The sequence below is a fragment of the Strigops habroptila genome, chromosome 7 (assembly GCF_004027225.2).
Source record: "Strigops habroptila isolate Jane chromosome 7, bStrHab1.2.pri, whole genome shotgun sequence".
In the NCBI taxonomy this organism is placed as follows: domain Eukaryota; kingdom Metazoa; phylum Chordata; class Aves; order Psittaciformes; family Psittacidae; genus Strigops; species Strigops habroptila.
This window is the reverse complement of record NC_044283.2, coordinates 38,801,589-38,815,525: the sequence shown is the minus strand read 5'-3', so window position 1 is coordinate 38,815,525 and position 13,937 is coordinate 38,801,589. Positions and strand designations below refer to the sequence as shown.

General features: G+C 38.1%; 1 protein-coding gene across 3 annotated transcripts in view; it reads left to right on the top strand.

Annotated features, from left to right (window-relative positions):
• Positions 1-13,937, top strand: part of GALNTL6 (polypeptide N-acetylgalactosaminyltransferase like 6) — a 477,061-nt gene that overhangs the window by 407,858 nt on the left and 55,266 nt on the right. The gene's annotated exons all lie outside the window — the stretch shown is intronic.

Sequence of the window (13,937 nt, the reverse complement as noted above, 5' to 3'; positions counted from 1 at the left end):
ACTCCAGCTGGTGTTCTCCAAGGGAAACTTGGGTGTCATCAGTCTGATTGCACTTTGTAGACACATTTTCCTGCCCTGAAGGTAGGGTCAGCACACTCTGATAATAACGAGAAGCAAAAGAGGTGAGCCAGGGAAACATTGTTTGAGATGGAGGTTGTGCTGGCTGTGGCTTCTCCAAAACTGGAGTGATTCTGCAATTCCAGTTTGAAGCACCCAGAAATCTGCAGGTTTGGGACACCACTGTAGGTACAAATGATACTGCTGGGTGCACTGTAACTGGAAAGGATGGGCATACTGTCCTGAGTACCAGAACCAGCCTAAAATTCATTATGCTCCCAGGAGTGCTTAATCAGGTACGACAGACACAGTGTTTTCCCCAGTGATTCGCAAATCTCATCTAAAGAGTGAGGAGGAGGATTTGTGTGGTATACAAGATTATATATCCTTGCTATGAAATTTTGAGACAGGCAAGAGGCAGGTTTATTGAGTGACTCTGGGTGAGGGAAGAAGGGAAAAGAAAAGGATGATCATAGATATTATAGAATACTTGATCTGTGTTTGAAGGCTGTTACAAACTACCTAATTTGAAAGAAGTGAATAAAGCTCAATTTGAGCATGAATCAAAAATTAGAAAATACGTTAAATAATCCACTTGCAGTTATCTAAAAAATAATAGAATTATTATTATGGGCTTGTCAGGAACTGACCCTGTCATAGAACTTCAATTTCCTGCTTTGAGAGAAGATATGGTGCCCTGAGACACAGGGAGACCATGACGAGCTCCCTGCCACCAAGTAGGGGAGAGGATACTCCTACGGTCTGACACACTGCTGACTTAGTGCTGTCTCCTGTGCTTTGTAGTACCCATTTCCAAGAGCCATGTAAGACCCCACAATCAGGAAAAAAATGCCTAATTTTCTAGCATTTGAGTGAATAAAGCAGTTTGAGGAGAACAAAGCTGTTCCATGAGGAAGAGACCACACACCTTGCAGAGGATTAGAGGAGTCAGTGAGTGGTGAGTTCTCTCCCTTTGGTAGCCAAAAGACATTAAATGTGTTAAGCAATATTAGGAACTCAGCTACCTAGAAGAATACCTAGAAGAATACCTCCCTTTACCTAGGGAGGCAGTAAATACGATCTTGCTTCCAAGGCTTTTGGTGTTGCCAGTGTTTCTCATAAAGTCGATATAGTGTGGATACACATATTTTAAGGAGTGCTATATAAAACTTCAGTGGTGGTCATTTACTTGTGCATAACACTTTGTTTTGCTATGAAAACTGCATTTCCATGGACAAAGAACGATCAGCGATCTGTTGAACGATTCAGCTTAATCAAAGGAATTGGTTTAGTAATTGAGACGTAGGGAGGAGCATTCTTAATTTAATGAAGTACTTCATTTATGTGTTTGTTTCCTAAGAGGGAAATACAGTAATTAAACCTTTTGTTATAAAGTCAGTTTGCAAGGCTTAAAATAACAGGAAATGTTTAACTTTAAAAGGTTTTATTTTAAAGATTAACATTTATAGTACTGAAAATTAATTGAACCAAACTTCCAACAATATATTCAAAGTTAAGATTAGGGGCATGCATGAAATCATATTTAAAAGGATTCTGCATAGTAGCTTCCTGCATAGTAGCACTGAAAACATTGTATTTGGTATTATAGGTCAATATTTTCTTAAAATAGAAAATAATTCTTAAAATAAGGTGTTTTCAGCAGCTAACTAGGCTGACATGAATGCAGAATGTCTGATTGCACTGAGGCTGTAGGAGACAGGCCCCACTAGAGCAGTTTAGTGATTGAGAAAAACCCTCTTCATGTATCAATTTCTAAACAAATACCTTTTGCGAACAATTGATATTTCAGAGGATTATTTACATCAGCAGACAAGCCATGCACTTCCTGAAAATTGATTATTTTTATGTTTTTGCTACTTACTACAACAGATTGCATGCTGACTTCTTATTAGAAAATATATTCAAAAGATCTTACATTAATCTCCACCTAGAGTACAAATTAGCTGTGCTTCATGGATCTTCATGGATAAAACTCTGTCACTGGAAAACTAAACTCAAAATCCTTCATGCAGGAAGAAAAATGTTCTTGACTATATTCTTTCCTCTGAAACAGGAGTTTTTTATTAGTTACACTATTTGTCAAGAACATGATACATATTTCTTGCTGAATACTTAGCTGTTGGCTTTTGTCTTGATAATGAAACACATATACACATGCTTTGAACATATCTTGACAGTGGAGTGAACTTTATTATTCTACAGAGATGTGAAGATCTATTGTAGGAATATTGGCTTGGTAGCATAGTGTTCATCATGTGGACACTATTGCTCATGGCAATATGAGTTTGTGGAGATTGATACTCATTTAGAGTTTTGCCTGGCACTCATCTTTATTATTAGCGCATGGCTGGTAATGTGTTGATCTTGAAGAAACACCAGGAATGCACACATGGGTCTTTTGCTGACATCTACTGTGTACTTTCACAGTTCCTCAAGTTACCGAAGCAAAAATAGGAAGACTTTTTTTCACTGTTTCTTGATTTTTTTCTTATTCATTACTTCAGATAGCACCTGTAGAGCCAGAAATAAGAGACTGTATCCTACAGCAGTTGTCTTTAAAAACTGAACCCCAAGCAGGAGTTGACCTCTTGCTTCATTGCTCTCTCATTTTATAAATCCCACAGGAAGTGAAATCATGTCTCATGATGCAGGGAGAGGAAGGTGTTTTGTCTGTTGCTTCTGTACGGGGAGTCGAAGTACACAGAGTTTTCTCCTTGGGAAATGCAGGTGTATGAACAACTCACAAATTAGTGGGAAGGTATCTAAAGGGTATTGGTACAGGCAGGGTGATGTATGGAGAAAGAAAACCGCTCATGTAGAGCATGCTGACTCAAATTTGCTTGAAGCTGCTGTCCCTGCTCTGGGAAGAGAAGCAACAAAGACAAAATGCTGACCTCTGTGAAGCTCATTCTTCTTCTAAGAAAATGTACTCAGTCTTTCTTGCTATTACTCTTTGTCAAGAAATTGTATCCTCCAGCTGCAGCAGGTTTTGGCCTCCAGGAACAGTTGCATCTGCAAGTGATTGAAAGATGTTGTCAGGAATCCACTTCACCTGACCCCAAAACACAGCTTACTTGTGACTATATTGCTTTTCTGCCTCCATTGAGAGATTAAGCCTCATCACTAAACAGCAAATTCAATTATAAATGTGGTTCTTTTAGCATTACTTAGAAGCAGATTTCTCCCTTTGGCTTGTTTGCATTCCCATTGACTCCTAATACTGGTTAATGGAATAGCATCTTATGTAATTACAGTAGATACGTGGTTCTGCTTTTAAAGTACAGTTATGAGGGGAAAATATTTGCAGTGTTCTGTTTTAGTTTATCTTTATTTATAAGCATAGATTTAGAAGTATGGCATCCTGTGAGCAGCTTCAGAAGGAAAGCTATTAAAGTGATTCTGTCAATGCTAATAATTTCAATCTTTGACCTGCAATTCTGTGCTTTATAAGGTACTTATTTGTGTTTTGCAATTTGTATTTAATTGCTTGTCTGAGAAGGCTCATGCATAACATAATTCCTTTAAATCTTTCATTAGTTTTATTTTCTTGCCAGCAGAATATGTCTGAATGCTACAGCAGCTGCTTTGCAACTATAACTCTTCTCTCTTATTACTGGTAATGACAGCCAACAATTTACTGTGTGTATTAAGTTTGGTTATGTGTTGTTGTATAACTGAAGTTTTCAGGAAAATATTTTCACAAGCATAGGACAACAAATGTCAGACTGACCTAATTACTGTTCTTCTCTACAGTTTCTAGGGGCTCTCTTCTGCTAGCTGGAATTGAGTGGTTTAAAAATGTATTCATTAACAAAGTATTCAGATTTATTATCCTGCCATTTATGGCATCATAATTCCCATTTCTTTTTAGCTGGTTGTCAGGGAATACTTTTACCTATGAAAGTAAAGGAAGGACTGCCCTAAGTGGAGGGAGTGCAACCTGCTAGTGAGATCCATGCTCCCCGGCTTACACTACCCACAGAGAGAAGTGTCCCCTGAGGGTTCCCTCCTTTCAGGGGAGCTGGCAGAGTTTCCCAGGGGAGAGACGGGGAATGAGCTAGGTTGGGGTCAGAGTGGGTATACTTTTATTCAGTTAGCATAATCCATGCTGGCCCTGGCCATTGCCACTGAGTAACAGATGACAGTCTCAAAGATTAAGGGTAGGTTACTGAGCAGTACAAACAGAGGTGAAGTAAATACCTGCAGGGCTAAAGTGATGTCCCGTGGTGGGAAGTTTCTGGGCAGATGGAGCCGTTTGATGCACTAAGGAAAACGGATGATTTGAGATGTGAAGCCCACCTACAGGCTGACACTGAACACGGGTACAGCAGCACCTTGATCTCTTAGAGAGATTTGGTTTGCACTCCCAAGGACAGCCTCCACATTTGAGGCCGAGAAGCTGGGGAAAAGTGGATTCAGGGCCTTAAAGCCGCCATTGATGATAATCTTTGAAGTATTTCCATGAGGAGCTAAGAAACCTGTTGGATCAGAAGGACTGAGCATCTTTATGTAGTCTGTAAAATGATAACAGTATTACCAATTCCCTCCTATGAATATTATCTATTTAGTGAGACTATCTGTCAGTAACTATCTAGACAATAGAGTCCATTTGTTCATGGTGGTGAATGTGACTGTGATGGAGCAGATCACATGAAATGACAGTTTCACTGGGGCTGGTAGCTGCTCTTTCTAACAAAGATTATTCTGATTATCTGTTTTTCAGGATTTTCTTTTTATATTCTGGGTTTTTTCTGTTGGTTTTTGGTGTCAGGGTTGTGAACTCTTAACAATAAAGCCTTTATAGGTTAGTTGCAAGAGTCCTTATTACTGTCCGGCTTACTTTCCTACCAGTTCAGGATTTGATATGCTTTTTGTGTGCTTTCCAACTTAATTCGGAAGCAACAGGGCTTTCACTAGCAAATTTTTGGGGATGACTGCCCCAAATTCCTCCAACTCTTCAGATATTTCTTAAAATAACCATATTATTTCTTTTATCTGTATACTATTAGTCTAGATGAATGTGAAAGAACAGTGTTTCCTGGAAGCAAGCATCAACAGGAGCCTTGAGATTTGGGTTAACGCAGTTGCAGTGCTTTCAATTTTCAATTTTTTCTTGCAGTATTTTCATCATACATACATATAGGTTAGGGGGACCCCTCTTGATCCTTGTGCTATCTCATGGCAGGCAGTAGGATGATGCTGCACAAGCGTAGGTGGGCTGTGTAAGCCTCTGGATCAGGGAGGCAGAATGCCTGCAAGGCAACTGCAGTCTCTGTCAACGAGTCACCCAAAAGCCATCTGTGTACCCAGTCCAGCCCTATCCCATATGAGGCAGGATTGGTTCTGGGGAACTGCTTTTGAATTGTTCCCAGAGCTCCCCTTCTTATTGCTGTTCTCGGAAATATATATTGTACCTTCCAGCTGTATGAAAATAGCAGACCAGTATGGTTTGTTCAGAATAGTTTCCCCTATGGCCTGTACAAATTAGCAGAACCCTATGGCAAATTCATTATCCTTATTTGCCTTCAAGGTCAGGTCCAGAGTTCATGTACAACAGCATAGTTTCATTGCAATTGGTGATAAAACCAGAAGCTTCATTTCTTTGGGTTTCTACAGACTTGCCTGCCCATCTTTATATCAACATCAAATTAAAAGCAGATGCTGTCATGGAACAATGAAGTGCTCAACCTCATCAGTTTTCAGCTCCTTCATCCTTCAGTGTGAAGTGTTTTTTCTGTCAGTTCCATTTTTGGAAAACTGCTTTCACTGTTTCATGGTTTTTACAAGAAAATATTGTTGTGCCTCTGGTGCAGACAAGGAGAAATCTAATTTCTTTGTAGTGAAGTGCCTGCCTCCCCATTACCCTCCATAATAGAGTAGCACAACAAATTATAAAGCTTTAATAAATAGCCATCATGCATCTAGGAGCACAATTCCAGGGTCCTGGAATATCTTTGTCTGCGTATTTGCCTCTTCAGGCGGTGGCTTTTTTTTTTTTTGCCTTCTTAAAACTGAATGGTAATGGTCTTGAAATCTTGGACCATTTGCAAATGGATGACCTGCTTTTTGTAGCAATGACCTGGCTACACAGGCTCCAGTCTCCTTCCCTGCCAACATGTAACCATTTCAAGCTTCTGCGTTAACCCCCAAAGACAGACATTGGTAAAATACTAAAATTACCTTTTGTTCCCACTTCCTGCCTGCGTTTGAGGCAGTGTGTGTGCATAAGGTAGAGTGAGTGCAGCTGCTGACGATACTACTGAAGAACTAAGCAAAGGAATAACATACATCCGCATCCTCAGCTCCATGGCAGGTCACAGGCCATATCATTAAGCGTGTGTCTCATCCACTTAGCATAGTGTAAAGGCTCTGTCTGCTTGAATCAGAGTCACTAAGGGTAGTTTGTGGGACCCTGAAGAAAAACAGATTCTATCAGCATGCTAGGCAGCAGTATTTTAAAAGACTGCTAAAAAATTAGGAGCAGGTTATTGTAACTATACTGCCCCTTATTTAAAATTTTTGCAACTCAGAAATGTGGGTTGAACAAAAAAGAAAACCCACTGAAACCCCTGTTGCCATTTCCTTGCAGTGCTTCAATACTAACTCATCACATTTGCCCACCTAAATCATTCAGTATTGTACAAGTAAAGCTTCAGCCTGAAATACTGCAGGAGAACCAGGGGAAAAGTAGTCTTCTGTTTTGTGTGGAGTTTCTGGTGGTGATTGTAATTCAACTGCATTTTTTTCCGAAGTTCCTAACTATTGCAAATATGCATGTGGTGCTGTACAGTAGCATGTTGTATAGTTAGCAGAATGACCTCTTTTCCTCACCTGGCATCCACAAAAAGACACAAGCAGCTGTTTTAGAAGCCCCTGTGGAGCGCATATGGCACAGAAAACAATGCAGTCCTGATGGACACAGCCCCACTGGTCCTGCCTGCAGGGTAAAGGCTATGGTGAGCAGCACTGCTGAGCACTCTGTGGTCCAGCTGCCTGTGTTCACATGTGAGGTTGTGCAAAAAAGGCCGTTCCTGGAGCAGTTTGTGATCCTGTTGTGAAGTCACTTTTACACATTATGTACAAAGCTATTTTTCTAGGCTGTGATGTCTTTAAAATCTACTTTAATTAGGAATAAGTATATAGTGGTTTAGAGTTATAGAAATCAAAGTCATAGAGTTATAGTCATCCAAATGAGCTAATCTGAATAACCTGTAACTTTTAATAGCAGACTGCTTACCAGTTGGATTTGTTATTAGTATTTATCCAGGAATCTCTGTTGGGAGGACAAGGTGTGAATTAAAAAGCTATTTTGGAAATAAGAATTTATGTTCGGGCCAGCGGCAACATTTTAAGAGGAATCATTTATCGTGTTTATTTTAAAATTTCTCCTTGAGAAAACTTTGCTTATGATGCTACACTGGGCTTAAGTAAAACAATAAAGCAAAAGTAAGCACTGGAAAAGGAAGATAGTTCTTTGGTTTATACCTCTACATCTAAAGAGGGGAAGATAACATTGTAATTGGACAGTAATTCTGTTCAGCTCCTGTTCCCATATATTCTGAGAGAACAGATAGTGATGGGATTTAATGAACTGCTGTTATTCCCTAGTGTTATGGGGATGATGATGGAGTCACATGCAGCCAGGATGGACAATCTAAGGATACGCTGATGGTCTTGTTCCTTATTTGAAAATAGAAGTGTAATCTCAAATGAGATTATATTTATCTAAGTGTTACTTTCCATAGACGTGGATTTCCTTGTTAGCTTGAACAGACTTTTCCGGTTTAAAAGTAAGATGTACTCTTGGGTTAGAGTATTGGCATTGCCTTAAAATCCAGCTTCATATTTCATAATAACCCAGAGGGAAGAGATGGTCATAGGAGGTTCAGTGTGCTTTCATAATCAAAATAATTGGATTTTCACAAGAACCAGAAACAGAGTGACTTCCTACACTTCCAAAATTCTTATGCTCTGCAAAACACTACTTATCTGTTTAAATCCTGATCTCGGGTTAACTTTAAATGCAGAATCTAGTATAGTTGAGAATCTAGACATGTTGAGAAAGACTATATGCTTTTTAAAGAAAAATGTGTTTAGTTTTCAATGTGCTTCAAACCAAAGCTTACCAAAACCCAGGAGGGCTAAAGTGCTCCTATTTTAGGGATGGCTGATAATGTTTTGCCTCTAATCAATCTTTATTTCTACATTTAATTTTCAAATATTATATTTTCAAGGGACAACACTGAATATAAATGATACCCATCAATATGAAAAGGTGCTAAATTGAAAGACTTGTTTCAAATTTTGCTTAGAGAGTTTTTTGGTTTTCCCTGGCAGTTCTTGCTCATTTCCTACTAATAGGCTGAAGCTTTTTTTGATGCAGCTGAACTCCACATGTCCAAGATCCATCCTAACACATGACATGAATGTGGCTCAGATGAAGTGCTGCTCTCAACTCCCCTTGTATGCTTACAGCACTCTTGTAAAACTGCTGGTCTCTTTAGTATGACTTTCAGCATAATATTCTAGCTGTTACTTTGCTCCTCGCTTTTATCCTTCTGAACACTTTTGCCTTCAGAATGCTTATTTCTACTTATTTACCTCCTTAGTTAGAATCCTGTAGATCTCCTCTAGCAATAATTCAGATAAATTTCCCTTGAATTATGAGAAGGGGAAGTTCTCCCTTCAGAGGCTTCCATCTCCACCCAACTGACACACCTCTTCTACAGCTTCATTAATTTTCTAAATATGAAAGGGGAGGCTAAATGGGCCTCAGCATCATTACCCACATAAGGGCTCATCACTCTTTTACAACACAGGAGTTTTTTTCAATGAAATTTAGCAACGTGCTAAGAAAAATATGCAAAATATGCAAAGAAGCCATGTGATGAAATCACAGTGAATACTTTTATGAACTGAACTTCAAGCGCTTTTAGAGCTTTCGTTGTAGCTGACTCTCTGCAGCTGACTTTCTGGCTGTCAATTTGAGAAGAATGGGGTTCTATTTTAATATTTCCCAAACTAATGTTTAGTTAAAAAATATAGTTATATAGGGACTTGGGAGTCCCTATATAGACTTGGCTGCTACATGTTTCAGCACAATTATGATTTGAACTGATAGGTTACATAAAAACTAAGGCTGATGCTTTTTTCTTTTTCATACTCTTAAGAATATTTGCTTAAGTGCAAAAAATTTGTACTTTAAAGCTTCAAGCATAAAATGCCACTGACACGATTTTCATGTAATGAAACTAACTGGTCATAATCTCCAACAACAGTTACTACATAATAATGCAAATTTTTATCAAAACTTTTTGAACTCTGCTGGTCATTAAAAATTTGCCGCTTTTGGAAAATTAAGATGAGGCCTGATTGCAATTTTAGTAGAGAAACTGTTGATTATGTGGAGATGCAGGCTCCAAAAGTACCAGTCAAAGTAAATTAGCCCTGTTCTCCATCCTGCATAAAAGTGCCTTCTGTGCTAGAAAGTAGCCAGGAGTCAGGAAAAGCTTGTAAGACTTTGTCACAGCCTGTCATAAGCTGCTACTATCACTAGTGAGTATTGTTGGGTGCATACCCACTCTTCTGCTGCATTAGCATTTCACAAGTTTGAGTTGTCCAGGAAAGAGATTACTTTAAAACATAATGGAACTCTGCTAAATCTGAATGCAACTCTGCTCTGGAAAAGGGAATAATTTTGTTGTCAACATTGAATAGAATTTGAATGAAGCTGCTTAAAAATCAAGATATTTATCATTGCAAAGTTAGCTATTTTGCACTAGCCTATGGTTGAGTGCTCTTTTAGACTGAGTATTTTAGAAAGTTTGGGGAAAAAATCAGGAGAACATTTAGCACAGAAATAAACACAAGAGTGCTCTGCCTCTTACAGGACAAATATCTCACAATTTAATTATCACTTGTAAAATAGTTGACTGGATGCCAGTGAGCAGAAATGTATGAAACATTCATGCATATTTATTGTAGGTAAGATGGAGACAGCATGCGTCTGTATTAAATCTATCAACTCTTTAGAAAGATATAGCAAAGGGGAATTAACATAAGAATATCCCGACTGCGTAAGACTGACAATAAAATTATACAACAGTTTAATAAGAGAATACAAATTACCAAAACCAACTGGATATATTGAAGGAGTCTGCACAATGGAATACAGCTCTATACATTTGAATTTGTGTGAGAATAGCTTCTGTTTGCTTTGTGAAAATTGCTGGGGTACCTTACTGTAAATAGTCGGGACATCACAGTTATATATATTAACAGAGGGGAAAAAAAACAAGCTGGCAATTTACAGTATGCTGTGGTGACAGGTTTGAATGTACAGTGAACAAACTGGGGTGGAGACAGTTTTTACGGGGAGCAAATCAACTTTAAGACAGACCTTTTCCTTACATAGTTGATCAGCCATATATTTTAAAATGCTGTTTCTAGACTCTCTAAGGAAGTAAAAATGCTGTGGTTTGCAAAACCTATGTGAACGTTTGGTGCAAACAGGAGCACAAATTCATCAAAGATGAAATTGCTCAGAAGACTGGACACTTGTTCTTGACAGGGAAAAAAGAAAGAGTAAATCCTATAGCCTAATGTCACAGGTTTTACTTTTTAAGTTTTGATGATTTTATAAAGATGAAGATGACTCATGTTGTTAGAATGGATGAAAGATAAAACAGTGCCTTGCAGATATATTAAATGTAACAAAGTCAGTACCTTTAGAAATATATTTTTTAAATCTATTTGGTTCAAGAGTGAAGTATATAAAAGATTCTGCTTTTTATTTTACTTCTTGAAAAAATCAGTAAGTCTGATCCATATTCATTATAGCTACATCAACATTTTTTCCTATGCACAGTATTGATTCTGTCCTTCGATTTATCTTTAGCTGGAGCAACCTTTAAGTTCATGGGTTTTGTCATTATTTTATTAATCTATATGACTTCCTTGCCATTTGAGCAACTCAATTTCAGTTTCTTCTATTTCTGCGTTCACTTCACATGGGTGGCCAAGTCTGTCTCACACATTACACATACACAGATTATAGGTTTTAGTTTTATTAGAACCTTTATTATCTAGGATTAGTGTCAGCTTCTGCTATTTGCTTTAAGAAGCTTTGGTGCAGTATCAGGAATCACTGTAGACAGCACTGGGAGCAGTAACCACTGAAACAAGGTGTTTGAATTTATTCACTCTTCTGAGGTGCCCTTATGTGGTATCACGAGGGTGGAGGGGCACTCTCCTTGATTAACAAGAGATTGAAATTCACTATAAAAAGTGCACAAGCCCACCTCAAAGATGCACTCAGTAGGTCACCTGTCATTTCTGGGACTGTCACTATGCCAGCAGCAACATAGCCCCTTCCTCCTCGTCTATCACATCCCTGACTCCACAAGGACAGCATGTCCCAGTGCTGACTCCTGATCTGACATTTACCCCAGGTTTTGTACAGTGTGCCAGTCGGTTTGGCACCGAAGGTCAGTTTGTCTAACATATCCTGCGTGAGATGGATGTTTCTTTCCAGCATTCATCCATTTAATTTCAGCAGTTCAGCACAGAGCCTTTAATGAGTCTGGATTATACAAAGACATGTATAGCGCAATATGGCATTCACTGGATACAATTATAATGACCAAATTTCACCTGTTTCAGGCAGGTGATTTCTCTCCTATGCTTTCCAAAGCACGCCTGCATGCAGCAGCATCTCAGTTTGACAACAATCAATGCACAGTGTAATATTTTCTTTACACTGAATAAAAGGTGACACAAACATTCCTTATATGATACTAAATAGATGTATCATACATTGGAAATCTTCCAGTCTCAACATCAGCGTACCTAGTGCACCTGTCATCTAGCACAAGTGCTTTCCCATTTTCATTTCCTAAGTGTCTTTCTGCATGCTGTCAAAGCTCCTCTTTCCTTTTCTCAAATTCTTTAGCTCCACTGTATATATCACTCTTGCAATGTAATGATCCCAAACCCTGCTATGTAGTTCATTTGTTTGCAATATACCACATTTGTTTCTAATGCAAGTAACTTCACACTCCTTTTAAGTATGTGTCATTCTCTTACCTTGAAAATTCATAGGTATGATTATCTTTTTTCTTCCTCTGCATCTAAATTACAAGAAGTTACAAAATTCTTCACTGGCTACAGTTTAAGCTACGGCTAAGTTTAGCCACCTTAGCCTTCCAGCCTTTCTGATGTTTTGGGAGTCTTTATCCTTTTAAGTTTTTGACAAGAATTATTTTACAGCTTCCCACTATAATTACTCACATAATATTATGCTACAGCAGCTCAAGTCTGATTGTTTAAGTGTCTGAGTAGGACATCTCATGAAAAATTCCTTCTACAAGCGTAGCTTTGTACTTGACATTTCTATACAGAAGCCATTAAACAAGAGATTAATTCTCCTTTGGGCTCAGTGCAGTTCTTATCTGTGTGAGTGATCCTGTTGACTACAAAAGGACTTTTCATATCAGCCATGATTGTAGGACTGGACATATTTTGGAGACAATTTAAGGCCTGTTCAGCAGCAGCTGCTTGTGGCATGGAGTGCAATACATATCCTGTGCCAAGTGGTCAGGTTCGCACAGCTTATTGTTCATCTCACTCCAGTGAAAATCAAAAAGCCATCCTGTTTGTCCTCTCCATTGCTCTTCCTGCAAAACAACAAATGTCAGAACATGTTGTAGCATAAGAATGAATGGAGGAACATTACATGCAAGTTCTTTCTTCTTTTTTTTTTTTTTTAAGTAAGTGCAAGAGCTATGAGTTTACTGCTGTTCCAGTCGTTTGGTAGTTTTGCTAATTGTCATAAATGTTCTCAACTTTCACATCTAAATAACAAGGGGGTTCCTTACTCAGTACTAGCACTGGAAAATCTACAGATTAGTTATAAAGTATCATTTGTAAGATTCTGCCAATTATTTTGCAATCTGAAGTCTCTGGGTTTGTTTTATCTGCCATCTGATTCATCTGTGGGGATTGCCTCTTTCAGAGGCCATTCACTGTGCCAAGAGAAATGCTCAGGAAAGATATTGAGTTAAAGAAATCCTGCATTTCCCCAGTGATTTCTGGGGCTACATTTCTTCTGTCAGTAACAACAATTTAGTTATAAGCATTCTCCATGCAAGTTCATCTTTATAAAAGGACATTGTGTTTTGATTATTTAGAACCTGAAGTCACAAGGAGCATGTTGTAATTAGATTTACTTCAGTATGAATTGAAAATGTATTGTAGTAATCAGAATCCCCAGAGGGAGGTTTCTAATAAAATCTCCATTTAATTTATTCATATGTGGAAAGAACAGTCAATATTTGAGATATGAAATGTCAATAAAAGTAAAAAAGTATTAGCATTTGGTGTATGTTACAGTGCATGGCCTTGCCAATTAGAATATTGCAGTTTTGTTTCACAAAGCTTCTATGTGCTTTTAAAAATATAATCTCTAAAGGAAAGCAGAATATCTCTTAAAACAGACTCCCTAGTCATGAGAATGGGTAGTTTAATAGAAGATGCAATCTAAAATATATGTATATATTTAAAACTATCTTATAGAAGTGAGAGGTAAAATATCCATAATGTTTTTCGTTACCATGAATGAGGATGAGAGAATCATTTTTCTAACATTCATGCATGTGAGGATTCACTTGCATCCTAATGGTGGCAGAGACCACTCAGCTGTCTACTTGCTATTTATCTTTTCCACTGGCTTGGATAAAAGATAGCAATATAAAAGTTGTTAAGACAGGAAAAATATGGCAGAAATTCATTCCATTAACTTGATGTCCTCTTTAATAAAATTCCAATTTATGCATGGACTCCTGTGATACCTACCAGTCCTG